A 21,501-nucleotide genomic window follows, 5' to 3' on the forward strand; every position below is an offset into this window, starting at 1 on the left:
CCAGTGGGTCTGGGTGTATGGGAGAAGGAATATGCTGTGGAGAGAGCTGCTGGGGTGGATGTGTTAGATGGAGTAATCCAGGTCTCAGTGAGAGCAAGGAAAATCCAGGGTCTGCAGGGAGGCGGAGCCAGAGATGAAGTCAGCCTTAGGAACAGTGACTGGCAGTTTCCAGCAGTCCGCCTGAAACTAGATGTTGGATCTCCGTGGAGCATGTGGGATAGACGAGAGCAGGCCGGTTATATCGATTACGAGATACACGGGGCCAGTGATAATTGCGAGAAGACACATGAACAGGAATGGAGAAAATACACATGATTATAGCATGAGGGGCTAGAAAACTAAATAAAATAAAATAAAACACCAGCGGTAATTAGCTCAATCAGAGGAGGATTTGCCTCCTCTTTGCCACCCTCGTGACTTCCCGCAGGACTCCAATGTCTTTGTCAGTCTTACTCTTACTACTAAAATGGACGCCTGATTGCTGAGTTCTCACAGCTGTGGGGCCACACCCCTCTAATTAGTTAACTCTCTACAGCTGGTGGGCGACAGCAGAGTATCCCTGCCTATATTGTAATGCAGGGTTGAGTGACCACTGAGCCCTGTGTAACAGCTTCACTTGAGCAGATCTGAGATTTCAAATCTCTCAAAAGCGCCGTTTTAGCTACAATAACTACAGAACAATTATACAGAGTAGGATAAATGAAACAGAGAAGTCTAATTAAACAAGAATATAACTTACAGTGGGTGCTGCGTCAATAGGTAGTGTCGTCACCCAGTCTAGATGCACACTGTACTTTGTGTCTGATACAGGAAGAGCAGCAGACACCATGTTCACATGGACCTTTCACATCCTCTTCAGTTGTACTCACATTATCCACTGTAGATGTTCGTGAGAGAGCATTAGCAAGTATCAGGTGCTTTCCAGGTGTGTAGATCAGCTCAAGTCATATCTCTGCATCTTCATCATGAGATGCTGTGTCCTTGGTGTCATTTCACTTAAATTCTTTTAATGATGGATACAAGTGGACGATGATCTGTCTCTACTGTGAATGAAGGTAGGCCATAAATGTAGCTGTGGAACTTCTCCAAGCCATAAACCAGTCCCAGACATTCTTTTTCTATTTGAGCATATCTGCACTCAGTCTGTGTCATTGACCTGGATGCATAGGCCACTGGTTTCCAATGCTCGCCTTCAACTTGTAGGAGCACTGCGCCTATTCCATCCTTTGAAGCATCTGTTGAAACTTTAATCTTCTTTGTTGGGTCAAAGAATGTCAATACAGGTGCAGTTGTGAGTGTCTGTATGAGTGTTTTCTACTCTTGCTCATGTTTAACTGTCCATTTAAAACTGATTTTCTTTGTGCAGGAGCTCACGGATGCAAGATGTCTTTGCAGATAGGTTTGGAATAAATGTACCTATGAAGTTGACCATCCCCATAATGCGAAGTACACCTGTCTTGTCTGTGGGCCTTGGCATATCCTGTATGGCTCTGATCTTTTTTTGGTCAGCTTGTACACCTTGTGAAGAGAGCTTGTCTCGAGAAGGACAAATTCTTGAACTCCAAACTCGCATTTGCTCTTGTTAAGCTTGAGTCCATACTTGTGTATGCACTCCAGCACCTTTTTCAGCCTCTCATTGTGTTCTTGTAGTGTAGACCCCCACACAATGATGTCATCAACATATGCTCGAACACCATCCAGCCCCTCAATTATGTGCTCCATCGCTCTGTGAATGGTTTTGACATAATGAATTGTGGCTACTTTTAAAGCAAGCAACGATGTTTTCAAATCTGTAATCAAAAAAGCTCCTCAAAAACGTTATCGAAGCAGTTCCTGCCGTTGCTACGTTAGTTCAAACAGTAACAACGGACTATTTTTCTTAGCGGATGCATGTCAATTTAAATCAATATTACAACAACAACTATTTTTTAAATCTATAAAATCATTTTCTAAATCCATAAAAGCATTTCAATTAATATTGGGAGTCATATCGTTGCTTTGTTGAGAATGTGGCCGTGGTGATAAGCCGGATAATGTTCGCTTCGCGTCGGGCTCCTGATCAACCCGGCGGTGTTCTTTTCCCCATAATGACCGCGTCGCTGCACATTATCCCTTACATATGATTATATAGAGTCATTATTAATTTGTTTTAAAGCAGGAGGCGCAAACGCTTCCTCGGGGATGGAGAAAAAGAGCGACAGCGGAGAATAAACAGAAGGGCAACCATGGATACCATGCAAGTCTTCTTCGCTGCTTTTGTGGCAGACTACAGCGCCACTTACAGGCTGGCATATGTACTACAGCGTCTCCAGCGCTTTCGAGCGACAATCAAGCCCCCAGGAAGTGCGCCGGACTCAGATGAAAATATTCGTGGTGGCCAAACGGCGGTACTACACTTCCGTTTGGTTGCCAGGCCCGGAAACAGTTTTTCCCATTGACTTACATGGGGAAAGAGTGGTCTGTAAATCGTTGCCGTTTGCTATTACTATAATACCACTCAGGGATAAGCCAGAGTTTACAACCTTTGCATGTGGGCACAACACGTTTTGACCCAGATTAATTAGCTATACCATATGATATCGCCCGATGAGGTCGTCATACATATACATATATAAATAAAGATATATGTGTCAAATCTCTAATCAAATTAAGAGTTGTATTAATTATACTTGTATATATATGTATATATGTATATATATATGTATATATATATATATATATAAGACTAAGTGTCAGAAAACACAACCCTCTCTCTTTTCCTCCATACCCAAATCTCTAAAAACGGGGCTGCAACGGATCTGATACAGACTGATCCAGATTTGAATTATTTTCTACGTCACAGAAGTGGTGCTCCGCTTATTCAACACACTCTCACTCCCTAAGCGTCCAATAGCGACGTTTGGTCAGTGTCCGTGGCGTCCAATTGTGACGCTCCTAGGCTCCTTCAGCATCATAAAGAGACGCAAATAGCTTTCAACTGATTGCAATGTATTCCCATCTGCGTCGGGATTTGAGCTCATGGAAGCACGGCATTCGTTTATGTCGGCTGCCCTTAAAGGTAATGTGAGCGTCCATTCCCAGGAGTAAAGGATGGCAGAAGACACTACACTACCCAGAATCCCCAGCTATCGTTTGGACTACACCATGTGCTCTTGACAAACCCCGTGATAGTCCTCAAGCTCTGTGATTGGAGAGTGTGCTCCGAGGGTTAAGCCGATTCTCGAACAGCACTTGAAATGGGATGGAACCACGGCAGACTGTCCAAAACTGGATTTGAACGGGTCCACCGCTTCCCCCCTCCCCCCCCGTCCCCAGAACTACACATGCTGGCTATTCTGTTTCGCAACATGTTCTCTATGGCACGTCTCTACTGGGAGCTGTAGTTTTAAAAGACGTTTTCGTATTTCCCATAATAAGAAGTTGCCAGTATTAAACTGTGTACATCCCTGGAGGTTTAGGGGAAAGGAAACACTCACATTTAAAACATATAATTAATAAATGGGTGAAAATTGCTCGTGCCCATAATGGCAGTATTAATATATATTGTATTCATATACATTTATAAGGATGGCATTTATTAAGGATGGCGGTTCTACAGGGTGGCAGCTGCCACCTCAGAAAAATGCCTTGCCACCCTAGTTGCCACCCCAGTTGGCAGCTTTGTTTTGAAAGAAAAGTTGTGGCTCATCGGACATTTATGAGAGAAAATCTCTAATGTCCGAGTGCAAGTGAATGCAGCACAAGACGTGAGCCTTGTAACCCCTCCCCCGGCCCATGGCAGGAGCGTGGAAATATGATTGGCGGCGATTTCATTTGAACGGGGGACAGCGCAAAACGAGAAGCATTTCGGATCCAAGTAGACGGAAGGAATGAGGTATTAGCGGTCTACAATGACAGAGAAGAGACTGTGAAGTTTGGCTGTACTCAGCATTGAATCAAAACGCACCATATCTTTAAATCTTAATAAGTTTGTGTGAGGCGTTTTGCTGAACAAGATGGTAATCGCCACATTCAGCTGGTATAGGCATGCCAACTTGATGCTCTGCTCACGGATGACTCGATGAGCATAACAAACTGTTACGATGATGACCTTACTGTTTTGTTTGTTAGTCTATTAATGAACTGACTCGTGCTCCGTGCTAAAGTTTTAGCCATCTTTAATCAGAGGTCTTGTACGGTCCCTTACCGTACATGTGGATTTAAACATAGTCACAACTATGTGGCGACACCTTGTGGTAGGAGTGTGTATCTATCTAATCAACACATCCCCCTTTCTTTGAGGTAATATAAACAAATAGTGCAACATCAATTTTAACCAAACATTTGATTTCTCTACCATGCCATAACAAATAAACATCTGGTCTAAATGTACTCAGAATGCTAACTAGCACAAACTTGAAAATTGTCTAAACATTTACACCATTTTAACATCCATTAAATGTTAAATGATTTCCCTTGTAGATCTTCTGCCCACATGTTCACTTGGAGTGTTAGTATCACAGTCTGTCTGTGGTGAAGGTGTGGACTCAGACTCAATGATGGATTCACTGAGCTGTTGACCAGCCTCTTTTGCTTTCATGAGACTGCGACGATTGCATCTGAAGATTTGTCCTTCCTCTGTCCTCACAGTGAAGGATCGCGGTGCTACTTCCTGAAGAACAGTGGCTTTAGTTCTCCATCCACGAGGACCCTCAATCCTGACTGTGTCATTACTTGATAGTAATGGAAGCTACTTAGCTGTTTTGTTATAGCATGTTTTCTGCTTCATCTTTTGTTGTTGTAGTTGGTGGTTGCAGCTTGGGTGTCTCTTTTGCTTTGACTAGCTTGGCAGTGTGGTGCGTAACTTACGATTCATCAGAAGTTCAGCAAGTGACAGTCCACACTCCAGAGGTGAGGGTTGAGCCACTCTCATCAGCTTTCTTTAGAAGTTGCTTGAGAATGTGAACTCCCTTTTCAGATTTCCCATTTGACTGTGGATAATGAGGACTTGAGGTCACATACTTAAAGTCGTACTGTTCAGCAAATTCTTGCAACTCTCTGCTGTTGAAACACGGTCCGTTGTCACTCACTACTGTGTTTAGGTATGCCATGTCTGGCAAAAATTGATTTTGAATGTGTTATGATGACACATGTTGATGATGAGTTTGATAGTAGTGCCATTCAGGAAAGTTTGAGTAATAGTCAATGACCACTAAATAGTCTTTACCTTTGAGATGAAACAAATCCGTTCCAACTTTATCCCATGGTGCTGTTGGCACATCAGTCACCATCACGGCGCTCTTTAGTCTGTTTGTTTCTGTGTGTCTGGCATGTGTCACACGTACCAATCAGATGTCTTTATTATTCCAGGCCAGAAACACTGTCTCTCGCCCGTCTTTTGCATTTTTCAACACCTGACCTTCATGTATTCTTTGTAATAATAATTCCTTAAATTTATTATAGCGCTTTTCCAGTGCTCAAAGTGCTTTACAATGGTCACTGTGGACAATACCCACAGGAAGTTCAGGTGAAGTGTCTTGCCCAAGGACACACCGGCTTTACAGACGCAGCAGCGGCGGGTTTCACCCCTTGATCTGAGGATCATTGCACAGCGCACTGCGCCACACCGTCCATCTTCACGCCTCAAAGTCATCGAGGCGCTTTTACAAGTACACATTGATATTACACATGTACTGTGGACAATACCCACAGGAGCAAATCCGGGTGAAGTGTCTTGCCCAAGGACACAACGGCCTGACGCAGTGGCGGCAGGAGCGGGTTTCGAACTGGAGTTCCCCAGCAGCCCCCTTGATCTGATGATCAGATGCACAGACCACTGCGCCACCCGTCCCGGTACTTTCTGTCTCAATGCGTGTGGAATGACAATCCTGAGTTCTTTCCGTAATAGTCCATCAACGACACTCAGTTCACCTCTGATGTGGTAGAAGAGCGGACAGGAACCTACAGGTCATCCATTTTGCATATTTGCAATGACACTGCAACTCTGTGTCTTTTTGCTGTTTCTTCAGCTATTACATTACATTACATTTAGCTGACGCTTTTATCCAAAGCGACTTACAATAAGTGCGTTCGACCAGGAAGACACAACCTTGAAGAAAACAGAATCATATAAGTACATCAGGTTTCATAGAGCCAAACATTTCAAGTGCTACTCAACTGGCTATAGATAAGTCAGTCCTTTATTAGTATATAAGTGCTCTGTTAGCAGTTCTTTGTTAGTAATTCTATCACTCGAAGTGGAGTCGAAAGAGATGAGTTTTTCAGTCTGGAAGGTGTGTAAGCTTTCTGCTGTCCTGATGTCAATGGGGAGCTCATTCCACCATTTTGGAGCCAGGATAGCAAACCCACGTGTTTTTGCTGATGGGAACTTGGGTCCGCCTCGCAGCGAGGGTGCAGCGAGTCGTTTGGCTGATGCAGAGTATTGTGCACGCGCTGGGGTGTACAGTTTAACCATGTCCTGGAAGTGGATTCTAGCAGTTACCGGAAGCCAGTGGAGGGAGCGGAGGAGCGGCGTGGTGTGGGAGAATTTAGGAAGGTTGAAGACCAGACGAGACGCTGCATTCTGGATGAGCTGCAGAGGTCGGATGGCACATGCAGGTAGACCAGCCAGGAGGGAGCTGCAGTAGTCTAGGCGTGAGGTGACGAGAGCCTGGACCAGAACCTGCGTGGCTTTCTGGGTCAGCTGGGGACGTATCCTCCTGATGCTGTAAAGCGTGTATCTGCAGCAGCGGGTTGTAACAGCGATGTTTGCAGTGAAGGACAGGTTGTTATCCAGGATCACACCCAGATTCCTTGCAGTCTGGGTCGGGGAAACAACAGAGGGGCCGATGTTGATTGTCAGGTCAAGAGAGGGACAATCTTTTCCCGGAAGGAAAAGCAGTTCAGTTTTGTCCAGGTTGAGCTTGAGATGATGAGCAGACATCCACTGAGAGATGTCAGCTAGACAAGCAGAGATGCGTGCGACGACCTGGGTCTCTGAGCGGGGAAAGGACAGGATTAATTGGGTGTCGTCAGCGTAGCAGTGGTATGAAAAACCATGCAGGCTAATGACTGGTCCGAGCGAGTTTGTGTACAGGGAGAAGAGGAGAGGACCAAGAACAGAGCCCTGAGGACCCCTGTAGTTAATTGACAAGGGTCGGACTCCGACCCCCTCCAAGTTACCCTGTAGGTGCGGTCTTTGAGGTATGAGGTGAGGAGGGGAAAGTGCAGAGCCTGAAACTCCAAGTTCTTGGAGAGTGCGAAGGAGGATCTGATGGTTCACCGTGTCGAATGCAGCAGACAGGTCCAACAGGATGAGGACAGAGGAGAGGGAGGCTGCTTTGGCAGTGTGCAGTTCCTCAGTGACAGCAATTAGAGCAGTTTCTTTGGAGTGACCTGCCTTGAAACCAGACTGGTGCGGATCCAGAAGGTTGTTCTGATGGAGATAACAGGAGAGTTGTTTAAAGACAGCGCGTTCCAGTGTTTTAGACAGGAACGGGAGGAGAGAGACAGGCCTGTAGTTTATAACATCAGACGGGTTGAGAGTGGGTTTCTTCAGGAGAGGGTTTACTCTTGCCTCCTTGAGAGTGTTTGGAAAGTGACCAGAAGTTAGAGAAGTGTTGATGAAATGGGTGAGAAACGGTAGAATATCAGGAGCGATAGTCTGAAGGAGGTTTGAGGGGATAGGGTCCAGAGGACAGGTGGTAGGGCGGGCAGAGGTAATGAGGGTAAGAACCTCACTTGGAGAGGGAGGGGAAAAGGAGGTTAGTGTGTGTGTGGAAGGAGGGTCTGGTGACCCAGCGGTGAGTAGAGGTGAGTCAGAAAAAGAAGAGCGAATATCATCAACCTTTTTTTCAAAGTGGTTAACAAAGTCGCTTGACAGAAGGGAGGTGGGGGAGGGGGCTTTGGGAGGGTCCAAGAGGGTGGAGAAGATGGAAAATAGTTTTTTGGGATTGGAATAGGAAGATTGGATCTTATCTTGAAAGAAAGTGCTTTTTGCCTGAGAGATCGAAGCAGAGAAAGAGGAGAGGAGAGCCTGATAGGTTAGGAGGTCGTCACGGTGTTTGGATTTCCATCGTTTCCGCTCTGCTGCCCTAAGGACGGTTCTATTAGCACGCAGTGCGTCATTTAGCCAGGGAGCAGGAGGGGACTGACGAGCCTGCCGAGATGTGAGAGGACAGAGAGAGTCCAGAGAGGATGAGAGAGTAGAGAGGAGAGTTTCTGCAGCAGAGTTTGGAGGCAGGTGTTGGAACGAGTCAGAGGAAGGGAGGGCTGAGAGCACCGATGAGGCAAAGGTAGAGGGGGAGAGGGAACGAAGGTTACGGCGGACAGGTGCAGGATGAGAAGAGATTATCCAATTCCTCCAAGAAGTCCCCCAAGGCGCCTGGTGGACGGTAGAGAACAACAATGGTTAATTGTATAGGATGGGTTACTGTGACGGCATGGAATTCAAAGGTGGAAGGAGTGAAGTTAGGTAGCAGGAGACCAGTGCCACCTCCTCTGCCAGTGGGTCTGGGTGTATGGGAGAAGGAATATGCTGTGGAGAGAGCTGCTGGGGTGGATGTGTTAGATGGAGTAATCCAGGTCTCAGTGAGAGCAAGGAAATCCAGGGTCTGCAGGGAGGCGGAGCCAGAGATGAAGTCAGCCTTAGGAACAGCTGACTGGCAGTTCCACAGTCCGCCTGAAACTAGATGTTGGATCTCCGTGGAGCATGTGGGATAGACGAGAGCAGGCCGGTTATATCGATTACGAGATACACGGGGCCAGTGATAATTGCGAGAAGACACATGAACAGGAATGGAGAAAATACACATGATTATAGCATGAGGGGCTAGAAAACTAAATAAAATAAAATAAAACACCAGCGGTAATTAGCTCAATCAGAGGAGGATTTGCCTCCTCTTTGCCACCCTCGTGACTCCCGCAGGACTCCAATGTCTTTGTCAGTCTTACTCTTACTACTAAAATGGACGCCTGATTGCTGAGTTCTCACAGCTGTGGGGCCACACCCCTCTAATTAGTTAACTCTCTACAGCTGGTGGGCGACAGCAGAGTATCCCTGCCTATATTGTAATGCAGGGTTGAGTGACCCACTGAGCCCTGTGTAACAGCTTCACTTGAGCAGATCTGAGATTTCAAATCTCTCAAAAGCGCCGTTTTAGCTACAATAACTACAGAACAATTATACAGAGTAGGATAAATGAAACAGAGAAGTCTAATTAAACAAGAATATAACTTACAGTGGGTGCTGCGTCAATAGGTAGTGTCGTCACCCAGTCTAGATGCACACTGTACTTTGTGTCTGATACAGGAAGAGCAGCAGACACCATGTTCACATGACCTTTCACATCCTCTTCAGTTGTACTCACATTATCCACTGTAGATGTTCGTGAGAGAGCATTAGCAAGTATCAGGTGCTTTCCAGGTGTGTAGATCAGCTCAAAGTCATATCTCTGCATCTTCATCATGAGATGCTGTGTCCTTGGTGTCATTTCACTTAAATTCTTTTTAATGATGGATACAAGTGGACGATGATCTGTCTCTACTGTGAATGAAGGTAGGCCATAAATGTAGCTGTGGAACTTCTCCAAGCCATAAACCAGTCCCAGACATTCTTTTTCTATTTGAGCATATCTGCACTCAGTCTGTGTCATTGACCTGGATGCATAGGCCACTGGTTTCCAATGCTCGCCTTCAACTTGTAGGAGCACTGCGCCTATTCCATCCTTTGAAGCATCTGTTGAAACTTTAATCTTCTTTGTTGGGTCAAAGAATGTCAATACAGGTGCAGTTGTGAGTGTCTGTATGAGTGTTTTCTACTCTTGCTCATGTTTAACTGTCCATTTAAACTGATTTTCTTTGTGCAGGAGCTCACGGATGCAAGATGTCTTTGCAGATAGGTTTGGAATAAATGTACCTATGAAGTTGACCATCCCCATAATGCGAAGTACACCTGTCTTGTCTGTGGGCCTTGGCATATCCTGTATGGCTCTGATCTTTTTTTGGTCAGCTTGTACACCTTGTGAAGAGAGCTTGTCTCCGAGAAGGACAACTTCTTGAACTCCAAACTCGCATTTGCTCTTGTTAAGCTTGAGTCCATACTTGTGTATGCACTCCAGCACCTTTTTCAGCCTCTCATTGTGTTCTTGTAGTGTAGACCCCCACACAATGATGTCATCAACATATGCTCGAACACCATCCAGCCCCTCAATTATGTGCTCCATCGCTCTGTGAATGGTTTGACATAATGAATTGTGCTACTTTTAAAGCAAGCAACGATGTTTTCAAATCTGTAATCAAAAAGCTCCTCAAAAACGTTATCGAAGCAGTTCCTGCCGTTGCTACGTTAGTTCAAACAGTAACAACGGACTATTTTTCTTAGCGGATGCATGTCAATTTAAATCAATATTACAACAACAACTATTTTTTAAATCTATAAAATCATTTTCTAAATCCATAAAAGCATTTCAATTAATATTGGGAGTCATATCGTTGCTTTGTTGAGAATGTGGCCGTGTGATAAGCCGGATAATGTTCGCTTCGCGTCGGGCTCCTGATCAACCCGTCGGTGTTCTTTTCCCCATAATGACCGCGTCGCTGCACATTATCCCTTACATATGATTATATAGAGTCATTATTAATTTGTTTTAAAGCAGGAGGCGCAAACGCTTTCCTCGGGGATGGAGAAAAAGAGCGACAGCGGAGAATAAACAGAAGGGCAACCATGGATACCATGCAAGTCTTCTTCGCTGCTTTTGTGGCAGACTACAGCGCCACTTACAGGCCTGGCATATGTACTACAGCGTCTCCAGCGCTTTCGAGCGACAATCAAGCCCCCAGGAAGTGCGCCGGACTCAGATGAAAATATTCGTGGTGGCCAAACGGCGGTACTACACTTCCGTTTGGTTGCCAGGCCCGGAAACAGTTTTTTCCCATTGACTTACATGGGGAAAGAGTGGTCTGTAAATCGTTGCCGTTTGCTATTACTATAATACCACTCAGGGATAAGCCAGAGTTTACAACCTTTGCATGTGGGCACAACACGTTTTGACCCAGATTAATTAGCTATACCATATGATATCGCCCGATGAGGTCGTCATACATATACATATAAATAAAGATATATGTGTCAAATCTCTAATCAAATTACAGAGTTGTATTAATTATCTTGTATATATATGTATATATGTATATATATATGTATATATATATATATATATATAAGACTAAGTGTCAGAAACACAACCCTCTCTCTTTTCCTCCATACCCAAATCTCTAAAAACGGGGCTGCAACGGATCTGATACAGACTGATCCAGATTGAATTATTTTCTACCGTCACAGAAGTGGTGCTCCGCTTATTCAAACACACTCTCACTCCCTAAGCGTCCAATAGCGACGTTTGGTCAGTGTCCGTGGCGTCCAATTGTGACGCTCCTAGGCTCCTTCAGCATCATAAAGAGACGCAAATAGCTTTCAATGATTGCATGTATTCCCATCTGCGTCGGGATTTGAGCTCATTGGAAGCACGGCATTCGTTTATGTCGGCTGCCCTTAAAGGTAATGTGAGCGTCCATTCCCAGGAGTAAAGGATGGCAGAAGACACTACACTACCCAGAATCCCCAGCTATCGTTTGGACTACACCATGTGCTCTTGACAAAACCCGGTGATAGTCCTCAAGCCTCTGTGATTGGAGAGTGTGCTCCGAGGGTTAAGCCGATTCTCGAACAGCACTTGAAATGGGATGGAACCAACCGGCAGACTGTCCAAAACTAGGATTTGAAACGGGTCCACCGCTTCCCCCCTCCCCCACCCCGTCCCCAGAACTACACATGCTGGCTATTCTGTTTCGCAACATGTTCTCTATGGCACGTCTCTACTGGGAGCTGTAGTTTTAAAAGACGTTTTCGTATTTCCCATAATAAGAAGTTGCCAGTATTAAACTGTGTACATCCCTGGAGGTTTAGGGGAAAGGAAACACTCACATTTAAAACATATAATTAATAAATGGGTGAAAATTGCTCGTGCCCATAATGGGCAGTATTAATATATATATACCCACACGCCAGCTAAGGTCAGAAGAGCTTTATTTAACAGCTGGTCTTATGTGTGTGACCCCTGTGATAACATTACATTACATTAATTGATAAGCCTGAAACATGCACTTGTCAAGGTTCAGAGGCACATTGTGCAAATATGGCAGTAGCCATCGATCAGCTTAAGATAAGATATACTTTATTGATCCCAAGTTGGAACATTTGCGTTACATCAGCATGTGTAACAGTTAAATATGCAGTTGTGTTTATTTGAAAATCATTTAGTATAATCACATAAATTCTGTGTTTTATATTGAACAATTCTGTGTTCTTTATTTATTGATTGTTCAATACCTGACAAGGCCGGAGATGAAATATCTACATACATCTATAAGAGTATAATACATTATGTATAATATCAGTTAAAATAAGTGCTTCAACATAGTTAACATTGCTGGAGGTATGCACAAATATTGATAGATGTCTTGTAATGCACTATTGAGGAACCTGCAACCCAAGTTTTCATTCAGTGCAGAACTACACCACAGTTGTGTAGGCCTATATGATATGTCAATAAACCTTAGAAAATCTTGAAATCTTGAAAGGGATGTGCAAAATAGTCATTACATACAGTCTTTAATTAACAATTAGTAGAGAATAACGAGAAATGAATATACTTTATAGGGATCCTATTAATATCTAATAATACAAATATTGAAATTCAATAACATGCTTTAACCACCAGGTGTCCCTTTATATCAACTGTGCACCTTTATGGTGTAAATACAGCCTATCTACCAATTGGATCAAATATAAAAGTGAGCCGAATTAGTGTTGATACTGCAAGGAGACGCATTGTGTGAAAAGAAATGTAAGATGTTGTTTAATGGCTGATATATTTATGATCCACGTCACGTTTTCAGTTCCTCATGTTTGTCTTCTCATCAGGGCTCTATAAATACAGAACTACGGCAGATATGTAATATGTAATGCAGCCGAACCGTGTATTACAATGCCGTTATGTGATGACTTTCAAAGAGAAAAGCAAGCACACTCGGAATAAGGTATTATTATTATTTCGGTCTGTTTCCGGTATTTGTTAATGATGGTGTGCTGTGAGATGTGAGACTGGAATTGCACAGGGGGGAAATAACGTAGGCTATCTTTAGATGCGGATTTTGTTAAACTAATATGTTTAGGCTGTGGACCAACACTATACATTGACGGGGAAGGGGGTAGCAATAAAGATAACACCATTAAACAGTTACACAACATAACAGAAATAATATCGATAGCAGCGTCCCTAGCAACCACCTTGGTAACAATGAAAACGTCGCGATTTCCTGAAGTAATCTTCGTAATAACTAGCAAACTAAAGATCATGTACATCCACTGCACACATAATCTGAAATAACAACTCATATTTCTTGCATCAAATGACATCAAAACGCATTTTAATGGCCAAACTAACTTTAAAATAGGCATTTTACAACTAGAATAAAACGAAGTTCGGCCATGTTTTCTTTTTCTGCAGGGAGACATTTGAAGATCACGTGACATAGACGCCAGCCATCGGAATGAATGGTGAAAAAAACGGGGTTTGTCAAACAGAGCACATGGTGTAGGCCAAACGATAGCTGGGGATTCTGGGTAGTGTAGTGTCTTCTTCCATCCTTTACTCAGAAAACATATTTGTTTCTCCGAATCGAAGGGGAAAAATACAAAAGCATTGTACACAATTTAAACCAATCAATGTTGTGTAATTAACAAGGATAATCTGGTGTTTTTTAGTCGATGAGTAGTGCAGATTTCACTGTAAAATCAATCGACAGTAAGAGGAGTACTTACTTCCGGGTGTAAAATTCTCCGTTATCCAATGGGAATGGATGCTCACATTGCCTTTAAGGGCAGCCGGCATAAACGAATGCCGTGCTTCCATGAGCGTCAAATCCAGACGCAGATGGGAATACATTGCAATCAGTTGAAAGCTATTTGCGTCCCTTTATGACGCTGAAGGAGCCTAGGAGCGTCACAATTGGACGCCACGGACACTGACCAAACGTCGCTATTGGACGCTTAGGGAGTGAGAGTGTGTTGGCTTATTGGTCAATTCTCCACCTATCAGGGGAATGTGGGGTTGGGCCACGGCCGGCCATTGCGCTGGAGACGCTGTAGTACATATGCCAGGCCTGTAAGTGGCGCTGTAGTCTGCCACAAAAGCAGCGAAGAAGACTTCCCGTGCATGGTTGCCCTTCTGTGTATTCTCCGCTCTGGCTCTTTTTATCCCTCCCCGAGGCAAGCGTTTGCTCCCGCTGCTGTAATTCAATGCAATCCCTCCCTCGCTGTAATTCTCTCCGGTAGTCCACCAGCAGAAGACAAACACCCTCCTCTCCGCCTCTTCCAAGGAACGAGGGGGCCGTGCGGCAGAGTTTCAGTTAGATTTTTTTTCACCGGTCAACATGTCCGTTAAAGTTTAAATCTTCCGGACAAAATTAGAAAAGTGCCGGTCAAAGGTCTTCTTTGTTATTTATTGAGCTTTAAAACAAATGAATAACGACTCTATATAATAATATAAGAATAAAACACAGAGGACGGAGATCTCTTTTTCTCTCCCTCTTCTCCCCGCTGCAGCCCAGCAGCTGATCTCAAAGCACACTCCCCTCTCCTGCAGGGGGGCATGGTGCAGCTCACAGAATCAGCACCCTGCAAAAACAGGGCTGGAAAGAGCAAATGGAGCGAAATGAGGCATGGCTAAAATGCAGGATCTGTTTGGTATTTTGAAAGAAAAACTATTTATATTCTTTATATAGGTATGGCCCTACAATATATTGTTTAAATATAGCATGATATGTCCCCTTTAAGGTATTATTAAGGTAGGGTTAATGTTGCTCTCAAAGTGCACCAGATTGATGCTTTTAACTTCAATATTTAAAAAAATATTATATAAAATTCTTCCCGGGGGAACATGCCCCCGGACCGCCCTAGAGGAGGCGACGACCCCCCTAAAGGATGTTTGGTCCAGCCCCCACTTGTACAAAAATAGCACTTTACCCCTGCACCCCCCCTCAACAACTCCTGGGCTAAGCCCCAGATCTCCTACAATCCTAAATCCGCCTCTGAGTGGAGCTATCCATTTGTCTTTTCTGATTGCATTAACCTCTTTTTGCTCAGTTTCACAGTTCACCATGCCAACAAAAAATGTCTCACTTAAATAATCGTCTTCCACTATGTTTACAGACTTTCCTTTCTTCCTCTCATTTCCTTTTGAGAAGCACTGCTTAGCAAAGTGGTTCTGGCCCTGGCAATTAGAGCATTGCTTACCAAATGCCGGACACTGTCGTGGTTTGTGCTTCGAGCCGCAGCGCTTACAGCTAAAAGTCCCTTCCTCCGACCGCGTCTGTGCGCGCCATTTGCCTTGGCTGGAGACCGCACCAACTGCTGCACCATCACTCACGTTAGCCGCGCCCGCCATCTCGCTGAAAGTCCTGACGTGCATTCGGGACAGCTCGCTTGCATGGCAGATTTGTATAGCTGCTTCACATGTCAGCTCCGTTTCCCTTAGCAGCCTTTCTCTGACCTTGTTATCCTCCACGCCAAAAACGATCTGGTCCCGTATCATGGAGTCCCTCAGCGTAGCACAGTTGCATGACTGTGCTTTTAGCTTCAGGTCAGTCAGAAAGCTATCAAAAGGCTCATGCTGCTGCACACGTGAACGCAATACATATCTCTCGTATGTTTCGTTCTTTCTGGGAAAGCAGTGGGCATCACATTTCTCGAGCACTTTATCCAGTTTGTTTTATCAGCCTGCTTTTCATACACAAAAGTATTGTACACTTCTATCACCTGTGGGCCTGCTATAGTTAGCAGTAGCGCTACCTTCCTAGCATCCGGCTTAGCTTCCAGTCCATGGCCGTGATGTAAAGCTGGAACTGCTGCTTGAAGGTCCGCCAGTTGCTGTCGACATTTCCCGAATGTTTTAGCGTCTCCGGTGGCTTTAATGAATCCATGTCGCTTGTCACAACTCCTCACTTAATGTGTTTATATTTTACTTCATAATTTACTCCTGGTACCATGTTTTGTTTGTTATGGCGCATTTCCACTGCAGCGGGTAGCCCCGTTTAAGCGTCCTGAACCGTCCTCAAGCGGCCAGGCCAGTTTTTGGTGGCATTTCCATATAGCCTAGTACCGGCTAGCGGGTACTTTTTCCGGCCCCATAAAATCGTGGTTCTATCAGACCAGGCCAGGGCTGTGACGTCAACACTCGACTGCTGATTGGTGCGAGATCATCCCTCACATCACATATATATCAAGAAGCAAGCTTGCAGCATTTTGTAAACGGAGGAGCTACAAAAATGGCAACGTCGAAGAAAAGCACACCGTGGTCGACCGAGGAGGTGACGACGTTCCTACATCTCATTGGGGATGATTCGAGGACTTTCCTGCGATGTAGGGAAAACGGCAACGGCTTTACTGGAGTCCCTGCAAGGTACGCTCACTTCTAACAAAGAAGTCTATTTTATCCTTACATTAATGTTCGACAACCCGTGCTTTTATGGAGCCCCGAAGAGCTACATAGCTAGCTAAGGCAGATAGCCTAGGCAGATAGCCTTAGCTAGAGCCATTGTTTGCTAACACCATATGTGCCATTGTTTACGTTCAGTTTTTCTTTTCTATAGTTGTTGTTGCTATTTAGTATTGTGCTGCAGTAGTTTGTGGAATTAACAAGTCATTTTGCTGTTCTAGATGATTACATTGGGACTCGTGAGGAGGAACATTCCCGAACAACGGTTGATGGCAGTGTTCCGTCCACATCGTCATCGAATCCAGAACGGACCCCAGCCGAAGAATCGACACCAACTCAACCACCAACACCGAGTGCCATCACGACACCGCAGCGTGTGGTTCTAGGTAAGAAATAGAAATGGCAAAGCGACTGGAATTGTGTTTTGTTTTTTTAAACCGTGGATCATCCATCGTCAGTAATTAAAATAAGCTATATCACTGTGTGGAAATGCTCTGTTACAAGTAAAGTCTTAGCTAGTAAGCAGCTAGTACAGTTGTGTGTGACATCCTATCATATACATATATTTATATTCATTATCAACAGGCTGGACATAATGTAATTCACTTTCACAATCATTGTAAACATCTAGGGCCAGAACTTTCTTTAGTTCACCTTACTGTTGTTCTGTTTATACATGTTATTCTTATATCCTTGTGTGACCTGTACCTGTCCTGTGTGTTTTCCTTATTGCTAATTATTATCTTATTGTCACCCAGGCAAGAGGAAACGAGGAGGAGAGGATCGGGCCCAGCAGGAACGGCACCATGACTGGGCAGCCGACTGGCCCGTCTCCTCCCTGATACTTCAAAAAACCTTAATAGTTATTGTACATATTATATATTTTTTATCTAGTTAATTTTTAAATGCAACATTTGTACTTCCTTGTTTATTTATTTTCTTTAAAATGTTCATTTTATATTTACAATCCCATGTATATTTATGCTGGCTGCAATACAGTTTTACATGTTTTATTTGTATTGTTTAATGGCATGCCTTTTTGATACAACATTTGTATTTTTATACTGCCATCAATAAAGTACTTCTTTGACTTATCTTATCTCTTGTTGATAATGAATGGCACCCAACAGAAAAAAATCATAAACATACATGAATTTATAAAGCAATAACAAACACTATCAGTTAGGAAAAAGCCCCTTACTTTTAAGAGATTTAAAGCAAGAAATTGAGTTTGCTAGCTTGAGGTCCTCCTCTAAAACATTATTACATGTTTATTTTGTAATGGTATTAAGAATACATGATAAATACATAATACATGTAGAAATTGCTCAATTGTAATACCCTCGTTCTACTAGACTCAAACAACACATTCCTTATATATTTCAAAGATGAGAGAACAAAATAAACCTATAACCCATTCAAGCAAGCTTTTAACATGTCTAGAAGAAAGATTGAGGTTATATTTAATATATTATTTTATGTTGTGGATGCGTTATGCAGAGCACAGCATGTCAGCACCATGGATTTCACAATAAACAAGAAAACGATCGCTTCCACATCCTCCATTGTTGTGTGTGTTTTGTGAGTTGTGTCGCATTGAAAATGACGCCACTGCAGTTTTACCCAGCGTCGCTCCGCCCAAAAAGCCGATCGTCCCGCCTACACTGCGTTGCTACCCCAGGTCCTAAACTGTAATGGAAATGCGCCACGGCCTCAGACGGCCAGCGAGGCAGCCCGAGGCCTGAGCGAGGACGCTTAGGGACGCTTAAACGGGGCTACCCCGCTGCAGTGGAAATGCGCCATTAGTCTATTAATGAACTGACTCGTGCTCCGTGCTAAAGTTTTAGCCATCTTTAATCCAGAGGTCTTGTTAGTCTATTAATGAACTGACTCGTGCTCCGTGCTAAAGTTTTAGCCATCTTTAATCCAGAGGTCTTGTACGGGTCCCTTACATGGATGTATAATAAAAACTGGATACATCGTGGGAGGCGGGGCTTCATTCATTCCTATGAGAGTTACTCATTAGCGCATGATGATAAAATGGCCCAACTTTTGAGAGAGCGAAACGTCACAGATTACCCGGCATGCCTGAGAAGTACCCGTATGTGCGCTCATAGCGCATGCGCAACTTTAACCTAAATGCTCGTTCACATCAAGCACGTCAATTTGCGTACACGTAACAGCACCGCGCGTTCATGACAGCATGGTAATGGCTTGTTGTTATCATGGATTTGATATTAACGAGGCGGCATTTAGCAGCTAGCGGCTAGCTAGTAATGATGCTAATGTACACATCAATCGTTATGTAGGCCTACGTTGTAACAGGATCTAGTGATATCCAAGCAACAGAGCTTCATTTAGCATGAAATAATTATTGCACTGTGTATATATATACACACACAGTGCAATAAGCTTCTTAGTGCAATAAGAAGCTACAGGGACGTTAATCTAACGTCGGTAATATTAACTTTATTTAATACAACATTTATGGTACAAGATTTAATCATACAGCCCATGTAGTATAATATTTTACAAATGATGAATTACAGCAAACATGTGCAATATATCCATTATTACAGCTCCGTGGGCTGGCAGTGAGGCGATATGGGTCCGTTGTTATTGTGAATCCATGGGCAGGGGCAGACTGGGAGGAAAAAGTGGCCCGGGGATTCATTGACAGACAGGCCCACTTAATGCGCGGCATGTATCGGCTGGCTGGCGACGAAAATATGTTTCTTAACAAAAAACCCTATGCATTTAATGTTATTTTGGACCATTATTCATATAGTAATCACATTACATGAGCCCTTGAGTTGCCTAGAACAAAATAGTTACAGCATATATTTATTAATTTTAATGTTAACAGATCATTGATGCAATAACATTTGGACCCAATTTGCCTGACTTGACGCATGGAATAAAACATGGGCGTAAGGAAGCATCCTCAATGTGGGTGAGACAATTTAACAGGGGGTGGACCTCACCTCCTCTAGGGGGGTCCGGGGGCGTGCTCCCCTGGAAAGAGTTTTTTTTTTAAATGTTGAAGTTAAATGCATCAATCTGGTGCACTTTGAGAGCAAAATTATTGACTAAACCTATGGATACATCTCTCAACACCCATATGAAACAGAACTGTAAACAGATTTACTTTTTCTTTCAACATTTATTTGAACAGCAAGTGAAGTGGAGGCAAAAGTGACTGCACCCAAAACAATAAACCTGCTAGCTAACCAGCATAAACTCAGTAATAGAATGTGGGCAACACGTTCATGTCCCCTGTCCATGGGTAAAGATAAACGCATGTGGCATGTAGTGCTGAACACGTAACATGAACGTGCAGGGGGGCGCGGTCCCGTGGGTTAGATGCGCGTTCATAATGCAGAGGGAAATAACTCTCAGAATAACGTTATTAGCACATTTGTACAACTTCAGGAACGAATGTTTTTAATAAGGGCTATACAAGTGTTCATACTGGGTTGTTTATTTAGTTTAAAAAAAATTATCCAACGAGTTACAGACCACTCTTTCCCCATGTAAGTCAATGGGAAAAAGTGTTTCTGGGCCCAGCAACCAAACGGAAGTGTAGTACCGCCGTTTGGCCAGCACGAATATTCTCATCAGACTCCGGCGCACTTCCTGGGGGCTTGGTCCCTTACCGTACATGTGGATTTAAATATAGGTCACAACTATGAGGCGACACCTTGTGGTAGGAGTGTGTATCTATCTAATCAACACATGTAAGTGTGTATACAAATGTTCTTCTTTGTGGGGGTCTGCCCCCAAAAAACTGTTTCATGTCTTGAGAAAGTCAAATAAGACGGTGTGCAAAACTACACTGCCCAGCCGAAAAAAAGTAACCACTTTGATTTAACTAGGCCAGTAGGTAAGGACTTTCCACTGGATAATAACAGCAGCGATGTATATGTTTTAGTTGAATACACGTTTTTTAACCCTAACTGATGCAGTTAGTCACTTCTTTACTGTCTGATGTAACGTCAAGGTTGTAACTGTTTGCAATGAAGTTGTGGGGCGCTGAACTGTTCTTTTGATTCTTTTGATATATGATAGTAATTACTTGTCTTTCAAATTTGAAGGTGAGCAAGCATCTTGAGGAACATTCATCATTAACTCCTCCAAAAAATATTGTTTATTCAATAATAAATGAATATGTGAATCATAACAGTGATTGACAGCTGATAGGAATAATATGATTGTTACTAGTATCATATTAATGTAGACAAACATCGTCAAGACAGTTAATTAATGTACTTATTGCAGCAGTCTGCATATATTTGGTACCCCTGCTGGTCTAAGTGTGAGACAAACTCATTCAGTTATTGTTCATCCCATGAATATTTTTCTAGATCCGCCCCCTAATCTCGCCCCTGCCCCCCGCCTTCGACATAAGCGTGACATATGCGGTTCTTGCTTCTAGACCGACCATTTTTTGGGGCTTGGTAAGAACCGGTTTTCGGGGAAACTCTGCAGCGGTGTAAACAGGAAGAAACGGTGCATATCAGGCTCTGGCTCCGATCCGGCCCTGGAACCGCGTTGGTGTAAAAGGGGCATGAGAGATTCAAGGCGCTCCTTACTATACTTACAGAGGTAGAGAATTACTCAGGTCTTGTACTTTAGTAAAAGTAGAAGTATATATAAATAAAAAACAACGCTGTTTTATCCTGGGTTCCCTTGAAGCCCGGCATGTCTTTATGTCCATGGACACTTTGTTTAAACAGTTCCCTTCTGTCTTTATTCATTAAAACAAGGGAATTACATGTTTATAATCTGCTGAAAAACAAAGAAATATAAGGCATTTTTTATTTTGGTACAGTCTGATAATTTTAACAAAAGAGAACAGAATCAAACTGAAAACATCATAAATATCTAGATACATTAATCATTGGTTCTTCTTTTAGACCAGAACAGACTGCTAACTCAACTATCAAAACATCCCAATCAAAGTTTA

The 21,501-nt window shown here is 43.4% G+C and overlaps 1 protein-coding gene, 1 long non-coding RNA gene and 1 pseudogene across 2 annotated transcripts in view; 1 reads left to right on the forward strand and 2 right to left on the reverse strand.

The window, feature by feature from the left end:
- The window catches only part of LOC117441807 (zinc finger protein 420-like), a 350,733-nt gene that overhangs the window by 146,214 nt on the left and 183,018 nt on the right, over nt 1–21,501 (reverse strand). The gene's annotated exons all lie outside the window — the stretch shown is intronic.
- Nucleotides 1–21,501, reverse strand: part of LOC139432876 (zinc finger protein 208-like) — a 111,765-nt pseudogene that overhangs the window by 75,656 nt on the left and 14,608 nt on the right.
- Nucleotides 16,442–17,518, forward strand: LOC139433326 (uncharacterized). The gene is made up of 3 exons (XR_011642852.1): nt 16,442–16,499; nt 16,757–16,921; nt 17,294–17,518. It is a non-coding gene; the product is annotated as an uncharacterized lncRNA (long non-coding RNA).

This window comes from Pseudochaenichthys georgianus, unplaced genomic scaffold (genome assembly GCF_902827115.2).
Source record: "Pseudochaenichthys georgianus unplaced genomic scaffold, fPseGeo1.2 scaffold_200_arrow_ctg1, whole genome shotgun sequence".
NCBI classification, from domain to species: Eukaryota; Metazoa; Chordata; class Actinopteri; order Perciformes; family Channichthyidae; genus Pseudochaenichthys; species Pseudochaenichthys georgianus.